The sequence below is a fragment of the Maniola jurtina genome, chromosome 14, assembly GCF_905333055.1.
Source record: "Maniola jurtina chromosome 14, ilManJurt1.1, whole genome shotgun sequence".
NCBI classification, from domain to species: Eukaryota; Metazoa; Arthropoda; class Insecta; order Lepidoptera; family Nymphalidae; genus Maniola; species Maniola jurtina.
In genome coordinates this window covers 4,638,172-4,654,814 of record NC_060042.1, presented here as the reverse complement: position 1 = coordinate 4,654,814, position 16,643 = coordinate 4,638,172, and positions in this window count along the sequence as shown.

Genomic DNA, 16,643 nt, shown 5'->3' with positions numbered 1-16,643 from the left:
GCAGTAGGTAGGTACATGAATTTTAATGCTGAACAAGGAAGGACATTATAGATACGATGAATAAAAGAAGAGGGGCATAGAACTTATAGACTAGCAATATAACGGTCGTCTATTAAAAGTGCAAACTACGAAGAATCTTGGACTTTGTCTAACTCGCAGTACTTTTAACCCCCGACCCAAAAAGAGGGGTGTTATAAGTTTGATGTGTGTATCTGTCTGTGGCATCGTAGCTCCTAAACTAATAAACCGATTTTAATTTGTGTTTTTTTGTTTCAAAGGTGGCTTGATCGAGAGTGTTTTAGCTATAATCCAAGAAAATCGGTTCAGCCGTTTGAAAGTTATCAGCTCTTTTCTAGTTACTGTAACCTTAATTTTAATTTACACTTGTCTTACTTGTTTCTTTCTAGGTCTGATAGCGTATTGTATACTTAATAATTGATGGGTTTTCTGAATAATTACGAGTAGGTAGCATTTTCTAAATTGACTCGGCCTGTAAACGTTCATTTTCATTAATAGACGTCCACTGCTGGACATATGACTCTTGTGGGGACTTCCACACGCTTCAATCTTGCACCGCCTGAATCCAGTCGGTAAATGTTTAATGGTAAAGCTATCGTTGCATATCATAGCTACCTTATGTGATAAATGTCTAGACATTCTTTCTTTTAGTTCTCTTAGTTGTATGACTGGATTACGCGGCGTTTAAGAGCAAAATTGGCTCATTGAGAATTTTCTCTTGTCTTTCTTCAACTGTAGAGGGAGATATTGCGGTCGCTGCCGCGCGTCGTAAGTCTGTGTGTACTTCACGAGCGCTTTTACGGCGTCCTTGCTGCATGCTACGGGCGTTAAACGTTTTTCAGTACCTACAAGGCTATTTTTTCCTGACTACTGCAACTACTTATATATTAGGTACTATGTGTGTTTGTAAGTTGATTAATTCCCTCACAGCTTTGAAACTAATCATTAGATATTGATGTGATATACAGGTACTTATAAGGTGACATTGATTTGCCTACGCCTAGGTAAGGGTAGGTACTTGTAATAGTAAGTAATTAATATTAAGGCCTTTTTTCTTTGACTCGTATAAATTTTCCATCCGTAGGTGTTTTCCGTAAGCTAAATAGGTAGATATACAAAAATACCGTACCTACATTAATGTAGGTAGTGGAAGGTAGATTTAAAAATATTTTGCGTTCTATTTCTGAATGTTATTCAGAACCTAAGCCCACTTGACGTTTCATATCAAAAGCCTATCAAAAAGCCAATGGTACTTTACTATCAAACAATAAACTAGGTAAATGAACTGATAAAAGCTTCGTATATATTGATATGTAAATTTTATCTGTGTACATTTATTTGTCTATGCCCTATGCTCTCTTGTGTCTCTTGTCTCGAACTGTCAAAGTGGTGAAATACAGTTGCTCGTATTTAATCAGAATTCTCGTTTTAATTCAAGTACCTAAACCTGCGACTCTGCCTGTTACAACAGGTTATGGGCCCAGGTCCGCGAAAAACGAAGAGCAACAACAATTTTGTGAAGTTTATTTTCAAAAGAGTGTGTCGCAACTTGAACTTGGCACGGTGGTACGCGGCCGGCCGCCATTACCAATTCAGTATTATCGAAAGCACGATGAACGACAAAAATATAATGACGGTCGAGAGGTTCAATGGAGAAAATTTTCGTCAATGGAAATTTCAAATTAAGTGCGCACTAAAGGCCAAAGGAATCGACCTAAAGAAGCAAATGCCCTCGGGGGCAGGGGCCTCGGCCGATAGTCAAAATCAATGGATGAAAAATGATGGCATGGCAATGTATATTATAACCTCCTCGATGGAGTTAAGCCAAATAACACTAATAGAAAACTGTGAAACTGCATTGGAAATTATGGAAAAGTTAGAAGCTATTTTTGAACAAAAAAGTGAAATTAATAAGATGATGTGTCATGAACGTTTTTATCAGTACAAAATGTCACCAGGTGACACAATGGCGCAGCATATATCGAAAGTTGAAAACTTAGCAAAGCAGTTAAGAGAAGGTGGAGAAAACATTAGTGAAAATGCTGTCATGACAAAAATATTGAGTAATTTGCCTGCAAAATACCGGTCACTTCGACAGGCGTGGCTATCGTTAGATCCCAAGTTACAAACTATACATAACCTAACAGCACGGTTGTTAGATGAGGAAGCTAGTTTAACAAATGAAGATGAAGTTGAGACAGCCTTAATAGCTGACAAAAGGAATTCTAACCAAACAAGTAAGGTTAAGAAAAATAGTGTTTCCAATCAGAGAGATTCATCGGATGCTGCGAGTACTAGTTCAAAGCACAGATTCATCTGCTATAACTGTAATAAACGGGGCCATTTTGCTAGATTTTGTAAGGCCCCCAAGAAGTCTGGGAAGAAATCCCAAGAGCAGAATATGTTAGCATTTAATGCTGAATGTTTACAGTCAAACACAGATGCAGATGTGTGGATTCTTGACAGTGGAGCCTCTGTGCATATGTCGTACAGGCGAGACCTCTTCTGTGAGTTACAAGAATACAATGAGAATAGCAGTGGCAACGATAGGAGAGTAAAATTGGGAGACAAGAAGGAGTTAGAAGTCCGTGGCCAGGGCAAAGTGTTGATAAATAGGTGTGTCAACGGTCAGTGGGAGCAAAGTGTTCTGACTGGTGTATTGTATGTACCTGAGCTACGTAGAAACCTATTCTCCGAGGGAGCAGCTACTAGGAGAGGCTATGTTATTGTTAAGAGGGACTGTCGAGCTATGATATTAAAGGATGATACAGTTGTGATGTCGGCCACATTAAAGGAGAACAATCTTTATGAACTTAATATTAAAGCAATAGTGCAAGAGAGCTGTAACTTAGTGCAAACAAGTTTAAAAGTATGGCATGAACGCTTAGGACATTTAAATATTAAAGAAGTGCAAAATATGTGTAAAAATGGTGTTCTACCAGTTAAATTAACTGAAGAAGATAAAAACTTTGTCTGTGAAGCATGCCAATATGGTAAACAAAGTCGCTTGCCCTTTCAGAAATCTAACAGAGGTCAAAGTAAACCCGGCGACTTAGTGTACAGTGATGTTTGTGGACCCATAGAGCGAGCTTCAGTGTCAGGAGCAAGGTACTTTGTATTGTTTAAGGATGCTGCAACTAGCTATAGACATGTGTATATAATCAAGCATAAAAGTGATGTCCTAAGCTGCTTTAAAAAGTATAATGAAATTGTTAAGACTAACTTTCAACGTAGTGTCAAAATATTACACACAGACAATGGTCGAGAGTATGTGAACCAGGAGTTTCGAGCTTATCTTGATGCAGAGGGTATAATTCATGAGTGCACAGCCCCGTATACACCAGAACAGAACGGTCGAGCAGAGAGAGAAATACGAACCATTATGGAGAGTGCAAGGTCTATGTTGTATGCTCGTGATACTCCTCTAAAGTTGTGGGCAGAAGCAGTGAATTGTGCTGTTTACTTATTGAATAGAAGCTCATCTAGTCAAACAAAAGATATAACTCCATATGAATTATGGACGGGGAACAAACCATGTTTAACACATGTGAGGGTGTTTGGCTCAGAAGGTTATGTTCACATACCCGACGAGAAAAGAAAGAAGTTAGATAAGAAGAGTAAGTGTATGTTGTTAGTGGGCTATGACAACCAAAACTATAAGATGTATGATCCTCAGACAAATAAGATAACAATTTCTAGAAATGTGTACTTTAATGAGAATAATGTGCCTTCAATAAGGAAAAATATCAATAAAATTAGTATAGATTTGGAAGAGAATGAGAGTGCCTGTGAGCCGGATACAAGTGCATCCCCGAGTAGACCCACAAACTTAGATTATTATGCTAGCGATGAGAGCCCCACAAGTTCTAAGAGCGGTGATGAGTCATATCAACCATCAGGAATAATAGATAGCGATGAAGATGAATTCAGAAATATCACACTGAGGCCAAGGCGCCATAGAAATGAGCATGAAGTAAATATCACCGAGTTTGATATACCATTAAGTTTTGAAGAAGCTATTCAAGGTAAAGATAGTCAAAAGTGGAAAGAAGCTATATCCGAGGAATTGCAGTCACATTCAGAAAATAAGACCTGGAAAATAGTTGAAAGAAAGAATAAGAAGACAATTTCATGTAAATGGGTATTTTCCATAAAGAGAAAGAGTAATGGTGAGATTGACAGGTATAAGGCTCGTCTTTGTGCCCGTGGATTTACACAGATCAAGGGGATTGATTACGAGGAAACTTTCTCGCCTACTGTAAGGTATGATTCCATTAGGATTTTATTAAGTATTGCAGCTAGAGAGAAGTTTGAGATAAAACAGTTCGACGTTAAAACTGCTTTCTTATATGGTGAACTTGTAGAGGACATTTATATGGAGCTACCTGAAGGAGTCCAAGCTGACCCAGGCATGATATGTAAGTTAAATAAATCTTTGTATGGCCTGAAACAGGCATCTCGATGTTGGAATAAAAAGTTTACTTCATTTTTGTTAATGTATGGTTTTAAAGCCTGTGAGTCTGATAATTGTATATTTGTTGGGTGTTTTAATAATTATCAAGTTATACTTTTGCTCTATGTAGATGATGCCTTATTATTTTCAAAAAGTAAAGAAGTTTTGTCTGTGGTTATAAAAGATCTTATGTTGAGTTTTAAGATAAAAGTATTAAGTTTACACTCATTTGTTGGCATAGAAATTATAAAGTCTAGTAATTCAATCATAATACATCAAAACCAGTATACTGAACAGTTAATTAAAAGATTTAATATGTCAAATGCAAGCCCATGTAGTACACCTGCAGATAATAATGTGATTTTAACTAAAAATTCAAGTAATTGTGAGATTAATTTTCCATATAGGGAGGCTGTAGGAGCTTTGTTGTTTTTGGCATCAGTGTCTAGACCTGATATAGCATTTGCTGTGAATATTGTTAGTAGATATGTAAATAACCCCAATCAAAGTCATGTAAATGCTATAAAAAGAATTATTAGATATTTAATTAGTACTAAGAATTTGTGTATAGAATATAGTTGTATAAGCCAGATAGTTGGATTTTCTGATGCCGACTTTGCCTCAGACCTGGACTCAAGGAAGTCGAATTCGGGATATATTTTCATGATGAATGGTGGTCCAGTAACGTGGGCTAGTAGAAAACAAACCACAGTTGCTTTGTCCACTACTGAGTCCGAGTTTATGGCAGCAGCAGAAGCTGCAAAGGAATTGTTGTGGCTTAGACAACTTTTTATTGATATTAGAGTGCCACAAAAGTTAATATCTCTTTGTATTGATAATCAGAGTACTATTAAATTAATACACAACCCTGTGTATCACAAGAGATCAAAACATATTGATGTAAAATATATGTTTATAAGAGAAAAAGTTGAAGCTGGTATAATGTCTATTAATTATGTAAGTACGGTGAATCAAATAGCAGATTTTCTTACTAAAGCATTACCAGTAACTAAATTTGTCAAAAATAGAGACCAAGTGTTAAGTTGTTTTGAGTAATAGTTGATTGTATGTTGGTTTGTTTAAGATTAAGCATAGGGTTGTCAAGTTTGTTAATTTTTTTTAAGCATAGGGACATAAAATTTAAGTGGGAGTATTGATATGTAAATTTTATCTGTGTACATTTATTTGTCTATGCCCTATGCTCTCTTGTGTCTCTTGTCTCGAACTGTCAAAGTGGTGAAATACAGTTGCTCGTATTTAATCAGAATTCTCGTTTTAATTCAAGTACCTAAACCTGCGACTCTGCCTGTTACAACAGTATAAAATTATTCACTGTTGTAAAATTAATCAAAGTCGAAATTTCTAGAAACAATGAACCCGTCCGACAACTACGTTGAAAACAATAGGTTGGTTGGATTGGATAGAACAATACAATACTTCGGTACCTGGTCGGGCTGGTCGGTTGGGTAGAGCCATGTTTATACGTACCAACAAACAAATTTGAAACAAAACTTGCGAAAAACGTCAAAAATTTGTTAAAACATAACGTTCTATAAGTAAGTTCTTGATATTTTTAGGGTTCCGTACCTCAAAAGGAAAAACGGTACCCTTATAGGATCTTTTTGTAGTCTTTCTGTCCGTCGTGTCTGTCAAGAAACCTATAGGGTACTTCCCGTTGACCTAGAATCATGAAATTTGGCAGTTAGGTAGGTCTTATAGCACAACTAAAACAGATTTTTATTTATTTTTATGCATAAAAGTATTTGATTTATCGTGCAAAATGTCAAAAAAATACGCGACTACGGAACCCTCGGTGCGTGAGTCCGACTCGCACTTGACCGCTTTTTTTCAAATATTGTTACTAGATACTTGACTGTCGACCGTACATGGAACTCTGTACTTCTTACATCATTAATCGTTTAACAATATTAATTGAATCTCGAAATCAAACTGATAAATGTACACCTCTACAAGGTTCAATAAACTTTAAAAACTTCGTTTACAAACTTTATAAACCAAGCCTTTGTTCGCGATTTTAATCAAAACAGAAATAAACTTTATGTTTTAAATTTACAAATAAAATTATATTTTTATTTTATAAAGTGCCCAATTGAATGCTAGACAGAGCCTGGCAACAGAATCAGCTAAAAAAAAACACGAGCTCATCCCTTGTTGAAGTGTGCGGGTGAATTTTTATGAGAGCAGTAACCCTAGTATGAGCTTTCATAGTTTTCGAAAATGAAAATTATTACGGTCAAGTTCCTTTATAGATACACTCTGGCCACCCGCCCCGGCTTCGCACGGGTGGACATTTATTTTTTCTATTTTCCGGGATAAAATATAGCCTATACGGATTCGGAAGAATCCCTCTAAGTAATGGTAAAAGAAATTTTGAAATCGGTCCAGTAGTTTTTGAGCCTATTCAATACAAACATACAAAAATACAAAGGTTTCCTCGTTATAATATTAGTATAGAATATAGATAAATAAGATAATATAATACAAATAATACATAGATATGGGGCTTATCGAATTTGTGTAATCGAAAGCATACAAGTAGCTGTAGTAACTACAGAATATTTATGTTCATAGATAGACCAGAAAGCTTCAAGCCTAAAGCACAACTCTCTTTGTCTTACCACTACCTATCTAATGTGAACCTATCGCCCAAAATGAATAATAGTGGAATAAAATTATCCCTAAAAAATACATGTTTCCACTTTACCACTATAATGTTATGAGAACAAGGTACTTGTTACTGTATTTTGATAATAAATTGAATCTCACAAAATTCATCAAAGTTTTCGAAATGTGCATAGCCAGATACTCGTGCTATGGGTACTGAATAAAACCCTCAAAATGATTTTCAGTTTTCGTAATAACTCAAACATACATATACGGTTGAGCTACTGTTTATACGCAATTCGCATTTTGTGCATGAGTAGGTACATGTCGGCGTCAATCCCAGAATATAAAGCCATTATTGAAATTTGTAGATCTTAACAAACATTAATTCAAGTTACAATGATAATTATTTACACTCTAGCCTTCAAAATCACATTAATAAAATTAAGTATTCAGAAACATGTCTAGTCTTCCACTCTTCTATCAAAAATTAGCTTTTCCCGCCGAGACACGTCCTCTGGCGTGATTTTTCGAAAATGGAGTCAATTAACATTTTCTATATTTCTTAATTAAATAATTACCTAGTTAAATAACATAATAAATATCTTAAGAATAATAAGATATTTAATTAATATCAAAACAAACAACAAAAGGTCATAGTTATCAACTTATAAATTCTATTAGGACAGTAATTCTACAGTATTGGCGCCAATTCAGTATGAAATAGAGATCTTCAGAAAACTCACTAGGCGGCGCTAGGATCGTGGAGGTTTTTAAACAAGGAGGTTCTATATGTGAATAAATCTTAGACCGAAAGAGGTTATAATTAAAGAAGATTCTATATAATAATTTTATAAAGCAAACACGCCCACATACACGTACTCATACTCATACCTATGGTACTTAATTAAGATTCATTCATTTTACGCTACAATTAATAGCTGTGGAAGTAGGCAATAATATTTGCATAAATAGGCAATCAGTCTTTAAAAACTTTAGTCAGGTGTAAATAATTAAATTATACTAGATGAAGCCTGCGACTAGGATTGCCAGATGCCCCGTATTTCACGGGTTACCCCGTATTTTAGGTTATGATAATACAGAAACCTGTAATTGCTTAAATAAAATAAGGGGTAAATAAAGCTCTCGTATGTTTTCAAATTCAGCCGGAGCTGGCGGGCGAAACCAAACCCTGACGTTTTGTCCAGTACTAAGTATCTATGCGTGGGCCAATACCCTTTTAGCCGAAACCGACTCAATAATGATTGATATGTGTATTAAAAAATATCTATGTAAAACAACTTTCTCCCGTAAAAAAATCTGATGCTGGTAACCCGTAAATCAAGAATTGACAGCCTTGTCTGCGACTTGATCCGCTTGGATATAGGATTCCAAAAATCCCACGGAAATTCTTTGATTTTCCGCAATAAAACTAACCTAGGTATGTGTTAATTCAGTGTATAAGGTGTTTCCTTTTCTTTCAGCAAAATGGGTAAAATGAAATAATACCTACGGTTACGTACCGTACATCAAAAGCTTCATAAGCGTTACTTTCCCAGTACCTTTAATACAAACCCAAAAAAGCAATATTGCAGATCAAAAATTCATAAACGCTATACAAAAATCAAGTGGACCTAAACGTGACCTATCGGCGACATCGTGCAAACAAAGCTAGGGGGAGCAATCATGTAACAGTATTGTGACAGGACACGTCGAGGGTTGTAAGACAAAGCTACAGCTGGAGGGTGCTTCAGGCGACGCCGGGAGGCGCAACAATCTCACTAATGGCCACTCGGTGGGACACCGATCGTGTGCCCTATTTGTTTTTGCCTCTCATGATATTCCCACAATAGGTATTGAAGAGGTCTTATACGTTCTTAATCATAATGCTTCTATATATCTTTGGTACACTCAAATTCGCTTTTAGGCTTTGTACTATAGACTTTACTTGTATTTAACTTGTAGACCCTCCACCATGGAGACTGCGAAGAAATCGCTCGGAGACTTATGCCCCGTCGCGTCGTGGGGTAGAACAATAAAAATTTGAATAGCCGATAGAAAGTCAGAAGTATTGTAAAAGTGGACTTATTGGCAAGCTGAACAGCTGAAGTGGCGGTGTGCAGGCCACGTCTGCCGCAGAACTGATGGCCGCTGGGGCAGACTTGTTCTGGAATGGAGACCGCGTAACAGCAAGCGCAGTGTGGGACGACCTCCGACCCATAAGAGGATAGCGGGAAGTGGGTGGATGAGGAAGACCTATGTCCAGCAGTGGGACGCAAACAGGCTGATTGATTGATTGATTGATTGACAGTTTAATTTTTAGTTGTTTTGGATGCTATAGTACTACATAGTAGTACATATTTAAAAGGACTTGTAAAAGTCTAATTGAATAAAAATATTTTGAACTTTATATTCCTTCGAATTACTTGTCTACAGTTTTGTATGGATTTGCTAAAAATGAGCTACAATAAAGTATTAAATAAATAAATAGCATTTCTATTAGCTTATTTAGAGTTCTGTGGATGGGACAGTGCGGATTTATTAATCTTAAACCCCCAAAAAATGGGACTGAAAGCTACGAATAATAATATAATAAAGCTACGAAGAATGATTCTATGACAGTCATCAATCAATCTAACTGATGTAAATATTAAAATTAATTAATATTAAAGCTGTGATAGCCTAGTGGTTAGAACGTCCGCCTCCTAATCGGAGGTCGGGGGTTCGATCCCGGGCACGCACTACTAACTTTTCAGTTATGTGCGTTTTAAGCAATTAAATATCACTTGCTTTAACGGTGAAGGAAAACATCGTGAGGAAACCTGCATGCCTGAGAGTTCTCCATGTTCTCAAGGGTGTGTGAAGTCTGCCAATCCGCATTGAGCCAGCTTGGCAGACTATGGCCTAAACCCTTCTCATTCTCAGAGGAGACCCGTACTCAGTAGTGGGGCGGAAATGGGTTGACATGTAAATATTAAAATTAAATTTTACAAAAATCTGCATTTGTTTAAAATGTTACATTTTACGAGCACCTAATGTGATGTGAAGCTTTTCCTCCTGGTGGTAGTAAAAATTGTATTACATACAGTAAATTGTATTGTGAGGGGAGACAGGTATTCTATATCTATGAACAAAAAAAATAGATGTGTAGATCAATATAGTAACTTAGACAAGGTAGTTAGACAACATAAGCAAAAATATTTAGGTATCGTTTTTAAATTTTGCTGTTTTCTATTGCATTTTCTGGAAAAACTTCCCTAACTTTATCAACAAAATTTCGTAAATACAGTTTAGATTTTTTTACAACGAATATAAAAAGTACAAACAAATACTTGCATTTAGAGTAGGAGAAGGAAGTAATGATGTATACAGAACTGTGCACAAAAAAATTGAAAAGTAACAAAGTCATATATAAATGGAAGTTTGCAAACTCTTGGCGTGGCGCGTGGACCTCAAAGTGTGCACCTACAATCAATTTAATGGGTTCGTACCTACTTCGTACCGCCTCCCCTTCAAATATTTAAAGTGTTCAATACACATTATCGTCATAGTTTTGTTTGACACGAGGTGTACTTTTATGAAAACAAATGCGAAAACACTTAACGCAAAACTTTTAGTGAGTAGAGCGCCTTTAAAAATAATGAATATATAGAACTGGGTGTAATATCAATATGGCACCCCTACGACTATTTCGGATGGGATATGTTTATTTTTATTTATTTATTTAAAGTCGAACCTTGTGAATAATTATATATTAAAGTGTTTTCACTAATTTGTATTTCGGTAGACTGCGCGTTATATACGAAACTATGCAAATACAGACGCGTAGTTGCAACGCTGCAACCGCACTGCTGTCGCGCGGCATTTGATTGCTGTTAAAAATATAAATACTGTATAAGTTAAATACTTGACAGGGTAGGTACTCAATCGAGAGACGAGATTAGGTACTGCTTTTAATAGGGGTCTCTCCGTCACTCACTCTATACAAACGTAGTTCGTCTCTTATTGGAATACTTACCAATCATACTCAATGGAATTTTGTAGAAACGTTCCGGGAACTAATATCTATGCCTGTGGTTTTCCAGATTTCCGTTAACATATTCGGCTTCAAAGTTACGCGGTCTTAAAAATTCACATACAAATCTTTGAGCCCCTGTAATTTTAAAACTACTTGTATATTTTTAGAAAAATCTAAAACACTACAGGCACAGATACTAGTTTTTAGAATATGAAAAATTTCATGGACTTTGGTTGCTTAATATTCAAATGAAATTGGGACTACGATTGTATGGAGTAAGTGACGGAGAGAGCCCTGTTAAAAACTTCACGTAAGTATTCATGCAAGTTTGTGTATCTTACTAAAATAAGTTCCTAACTTACCGACATGGGCCTCATAAAATGTGTTTACTTCACAGACAAATAAACCCCGCATTGTTTAAGCTTTGGAGTTAAGAGTAAATCTCTCCAGAGTTCCATGATCTCTATTTCGCGCACGTTACCGCATACAAAGCACTGAAGCGTTGACTTCTTAAAAGCGTAGCCGTGTTCGCATAAAGTTGTTCTCGCCGCTTCTTGTGCTGCAGAATCTGTCTACTCTATGGCTGAGCACACATTCGCATTGGTTACTATTGCCACAGAATACTTACGGATACAGAAGGCTCACTTTACAAAGACGTTTAAGATGCATGAGACGGGTCTGCCCGCGAAATACAAATTTAATTTGGTTTTTTGCAATTTGTAAATTAATATGACAAAGTAGGCTTATGGCATTCTAATTCCGACAATAACAGTATCATCTCAACAGGATCACAGTAAAATCTTTACTTGAAACTTGAAAGTGTTCAATTTAAGAGATTTGTCAAAATAACGAGTTTGACATGAGCTACTCACGAATTAGTCGATACTATAACTGCCATTGGCGCAATTAAAGTGCCATAAGCCTTCTTTGTCGTATTTTTGAATCGTAGGCAGACTCGTCTCATGCACTTTAAACACAAGTGTAAATTAAAAATTTATTACACCCCCGACAAGAAGGTTACAGTAACTAGAAAAGGGCTGATTACTTTCAAACGGCTGAACCGATTTTTTTCAATTATAGCTAAGAACACTCTCGATCAAGCCGCCTTTCAAACAAAAAAAAACTAAATTAAAATCGGTTCATTAGTTTAGGAGCTACGATGCCACAGACAGTTACACAGATACACACGTCAAACTTATAACACCCCTCCTTTTGGGTCGGGGGTTAATAAAATAGCGACTCCTGTCACAAAGCAATGAAGTGTATTTTAGCTCGCACAGCACTGCGGTCTATGGTCAATATGACGTCAGTAGACGTCCAGACTAAAGTTTATCACCCTGCCCTGGGATTATTTTGTGCTACTACGTTAGGCTCTGCGCACACTTGCTACTATTGGCTGAGCAATCAATACTTTTTAGCATTTGAAATGGCTGATTTTTAGTAGGGTTTCCATCGACACTCGGTTGTGTCGCCCAAACTAAAGTACGCACTTGTGAAGAAATTAGCTTCTATAGACGCTATGACTGCTAGAGCAGACAGACGCTCAGGCAGTAGCAGCCAATGTGCGCCCAGCCTTTGGGTGATGAAAGCGGAAAGATTAATCATTTGCCTTAAAGCCGAGACAACAATAGGGATTGTAAAATGGATGTAAAATGGCCGTCGCCTGATGCTTGGTGTTTTGATAAAAAGAGGAGCTGTGATGTGATTGTGGATAATGTTACATCAAATGATTCTTTAGATTTATTTTCCCCCTTTGGACAAATTACTAAAAGCTTCAGTTCACACAAAATGCGACGGCAACGGGTAGGTTACACTGAACGCGCGTGTATTGTTGTACGATATTACCTATTACAAGGAGTCTAGTATCCATATTAAAAGGCAGACTGTGTTTTTTTTGGTTTACTGGTTTGTCCTTCAATCATGTCGCAACGGTGCTGGCTGCAAGCCGCTGGATTCAGACGGCCGACGATGGGCGCAAAACCGTGGCGTGTGAAAATCCCTATAAGAAGCCTATGTCCAGCATTGGAGTCTATCAATTGATAATGATGGTAATGATAACTTAATCACAGACACTATAATACTTATCGACAGTTATTTGAGTAGATACAAGTGTAAATTAAAAATTTATAACACCTCTGACAAGTGAAGGAAGAATGGAAGTGAAGGGAAGTAACTAGAAAAGAGCTGATAACTTTCAAACGGCTGAACCGATTTTCTTGAATTATAGCTAGAACGCTCGATCAAGCCACCTTTTAAACAAAATCACTAAATTAAAATCGGTTCATTAATTTACGAGCTACGATGCCACAGACAGATAGGTACATAGATACACACGTCAAACTTATAACACCCCTCTTTTCGGGTCGGGGGTTGAAAAGATAACATTTTGCGCTTCAAACCAATGTCTGTAAATGTAAAAGAACTTTCCTCAAAGCCTTAAAATTCAAGTTAAAAGCCATTGTGTTGAAGACTTGTATTCACTATCTGTTGCAGACATACCTACTTTTCGCTCTCGCAAAACTGTAAACAGTGCGATAAAGGCAACCGCACAGTTTTTAAAAATACAATATAAAATAAAATTAAAAAAAAAAGCCTTTTATTGCTTTCATTTCACAAGATTTGATTTGTCTTTTGTAGGTTTTTGTTACTTAGTTGCTTAAATTTCTAATTTAGTTGTTAATATTGTTAGGGTAATTACTATTTATGTGAGAACCTCAGGTTGGGTAAAGGCTGCCTCCAAAGATGCCAAGTTTCACACTGGGGTGTGTTCTACGTGACATTGTACCTACCTAAATATAAATTTCTCGTGTAAAATACAAATAGAGATAAAATGGCGTTAAAAACTGTTCAAGTGTAAGTCAGACTCGCGCACTGAGGGTTCCGTACTCGGGTATTTTTTCCAACATTTTACACGATAAATCAAATACTTGAAAATTATACATAATAATAAATAAAAATCTGTTTCAGAATGTACAAGCAAAGCCCTTTCATAATATGATACCCCACTTGGTATAGTTAGTTATCTTACTATGAAAATTGAAACACATTTTAATTTTTTTTAATAATGTGATGTATTTGTGCTATAAGACCACCTACCCACCAAATTTCATGATTCTAGGATAACGTGAAGTACCCTATAGGTTTCTTGATAGACAGGACGGACAGACAGACAGACAGACAACAAAGTGATCCTATAAGGGTTCCGTTTATCTTTTTGCGGTACGGAACCCTAATAAAGTAGACTTTTCTTTAAAGCGTAAAAGGAATTCTACTAATAATGAGCAATTTTTTATTGAAAGAATCTTTTGCTATGTTCGGAATTTGGAAAGTTTTACATTTTTTGTTTCCGCTGGATACCTATATTTAGCAGGCTACGGCAGGAACGTTTTTAATTAAAAGTCCATAGTAGGTACCTAAGCTATGCAAAATTGATCAAAAGCCGTGAAAAAGTCATGACGGCATAACCGCAATAAGTTGCCCCATTCAATTATTGGCGTCACTCAGAAAAGCAGGTATTATTTAATTATTTTTATGGAATTATTGGAATGTCCTCTCATTTACCAACACAAAAAACACAAGTTCAATGTGTAAAGGTAATCCGAGAGTCTTAATCTAAACAAACTAATGCCAAAATAAATAATTTAATTAGAGCGTGATTGCTATCACAACATCTAATTATACAGTTCACAATCCAAATACCGAAAATATGCGATATCGCTCCGAATCTCGGAAGGAGACTAAACTACAACCTTCGAAACACCCGTATTTATGCAAGTTCAATCTTGTTGGCCTCCTAGCAACAGATTGTATGACATCGAATGAGCCAAATATCGATTTTATCAATCTACCTGCATGAGATAAATTAATAATTTTATATTATTTTTGACAACTCAAATCAATTTTTAAAAATAACCTTACAGTTCGGCCGTCCTGAATTTAACACGTCCTCGTGTTTCTAATCAATCTTGTCATGTCAGTAGCGGGCTTCCTTGCCCTAAGTCAAATCCAAATCATGGGCTATCCTGCCCTCCGTCAAATCATTAAAACCTACCCTTGAACTGCCGAACTCTCAGTTTTAATATCAAGTCAACAATAAATCCAAACGACTAACTTCCCATTCGATGTATACAAAATCTGAACCACTTATTGCAAGTTACTTTCCACTTCACAAAAGACTAAATTCTTAAAAAAAAAACTAAAACTTTTAGTCACCAAATCAAACTCAATTAAAATTTTAATCAAATGTGGGTTGTTTAAAAAAAAGATACCAAAGCGAAATTAAGGCAACGTGAGACACGTCCCGCTTCTGAATTATTGGCGTCACTCAGAAAAGCAGGTATTATTTAATTATTTTTATGGAATTATTGGAATGTCCTCTCATTTACCAACACAAAAAACACAAGTTCAATGTGTAAAGGTAATCCGAGAGTCTTAATCTAAACAAACTAATGCCAAAATAAATAATTTAATTAGAGCGTGATTGCTATCACAACATCTAATTATACAGTTCACAATCCAAATACCGAAAATATGCGATATCGCTCCGAATCTCGGAAGGAGACTAAACTACAACCTTCGAAACACCCGTATTTATGCAAGTTCAATCTTGTTGGCCTCCTAGCAACAGATTGTATGACATCGAATGAGCCAAATATCGATTTTATCAATCTACCTGCATGAGATAAATTAATAATTTTATATTATTTTTGACAACTCAAATCAATTTTTAAAAATAACCTTACACAATTAATTTGAAAAAAAAAAAACAATTGTGTGTTACATCCTAGAAGTTGACTTATTTTTAACCCCCGACCCAAAAAGAGGGGTGTTATAAGTTTGACGTGTGTCTGTGGCATCGTAGCTCCTAAACTAATGAACCGATTTTAATTTAGTTTTTTTTTGTTTGAATTCAAAACGAAACTTGATTGAGAGTCTTATTAGCTATAATTCAAGAAAATTGGTTCAGCCGTTTGAAAGTTATCAGCTCTTTTCTAGTTACTGTAACCTTCACTTGTCGGGGGTGTGGTAATTTTTTAATTTACACTTGTTTAGTGCAGGTATGTTTGGTTTAGAAAATGGATGTCATTTTCATAATCAGCACACGGAAAACCTCGGAAATAATACCCGTTTAGTAATAGGTAGGTATATTTTTTTAATGTTTAGGTCCTATGCATAATCTTGAACTTTCTAATTATATTTCACTATATACCAATGACTGAATAAGTGTCCCATGTCTTATAATATAATGTATTTAAATGGCATACCTACCATAAGAACTTGCCTGTCTCTCAAAATATGATGGCAAATGTTCGCAAGGACAATACCAAGGTTTCTGCATTCATTTTCATTGCGATATCGCTTACACTGGGGTGATTCTAATGGATTCTATTCAGCGATGAGTGACACTACGCCGAGATTAGGTATAGCGCGTGTCATGACACCATAGACAAATATTGAGAACAATGCTTAGCGATAACCTAGTTATAAAGACGAACGAATATAATATTGTCCTCATTATTATCATCTTAA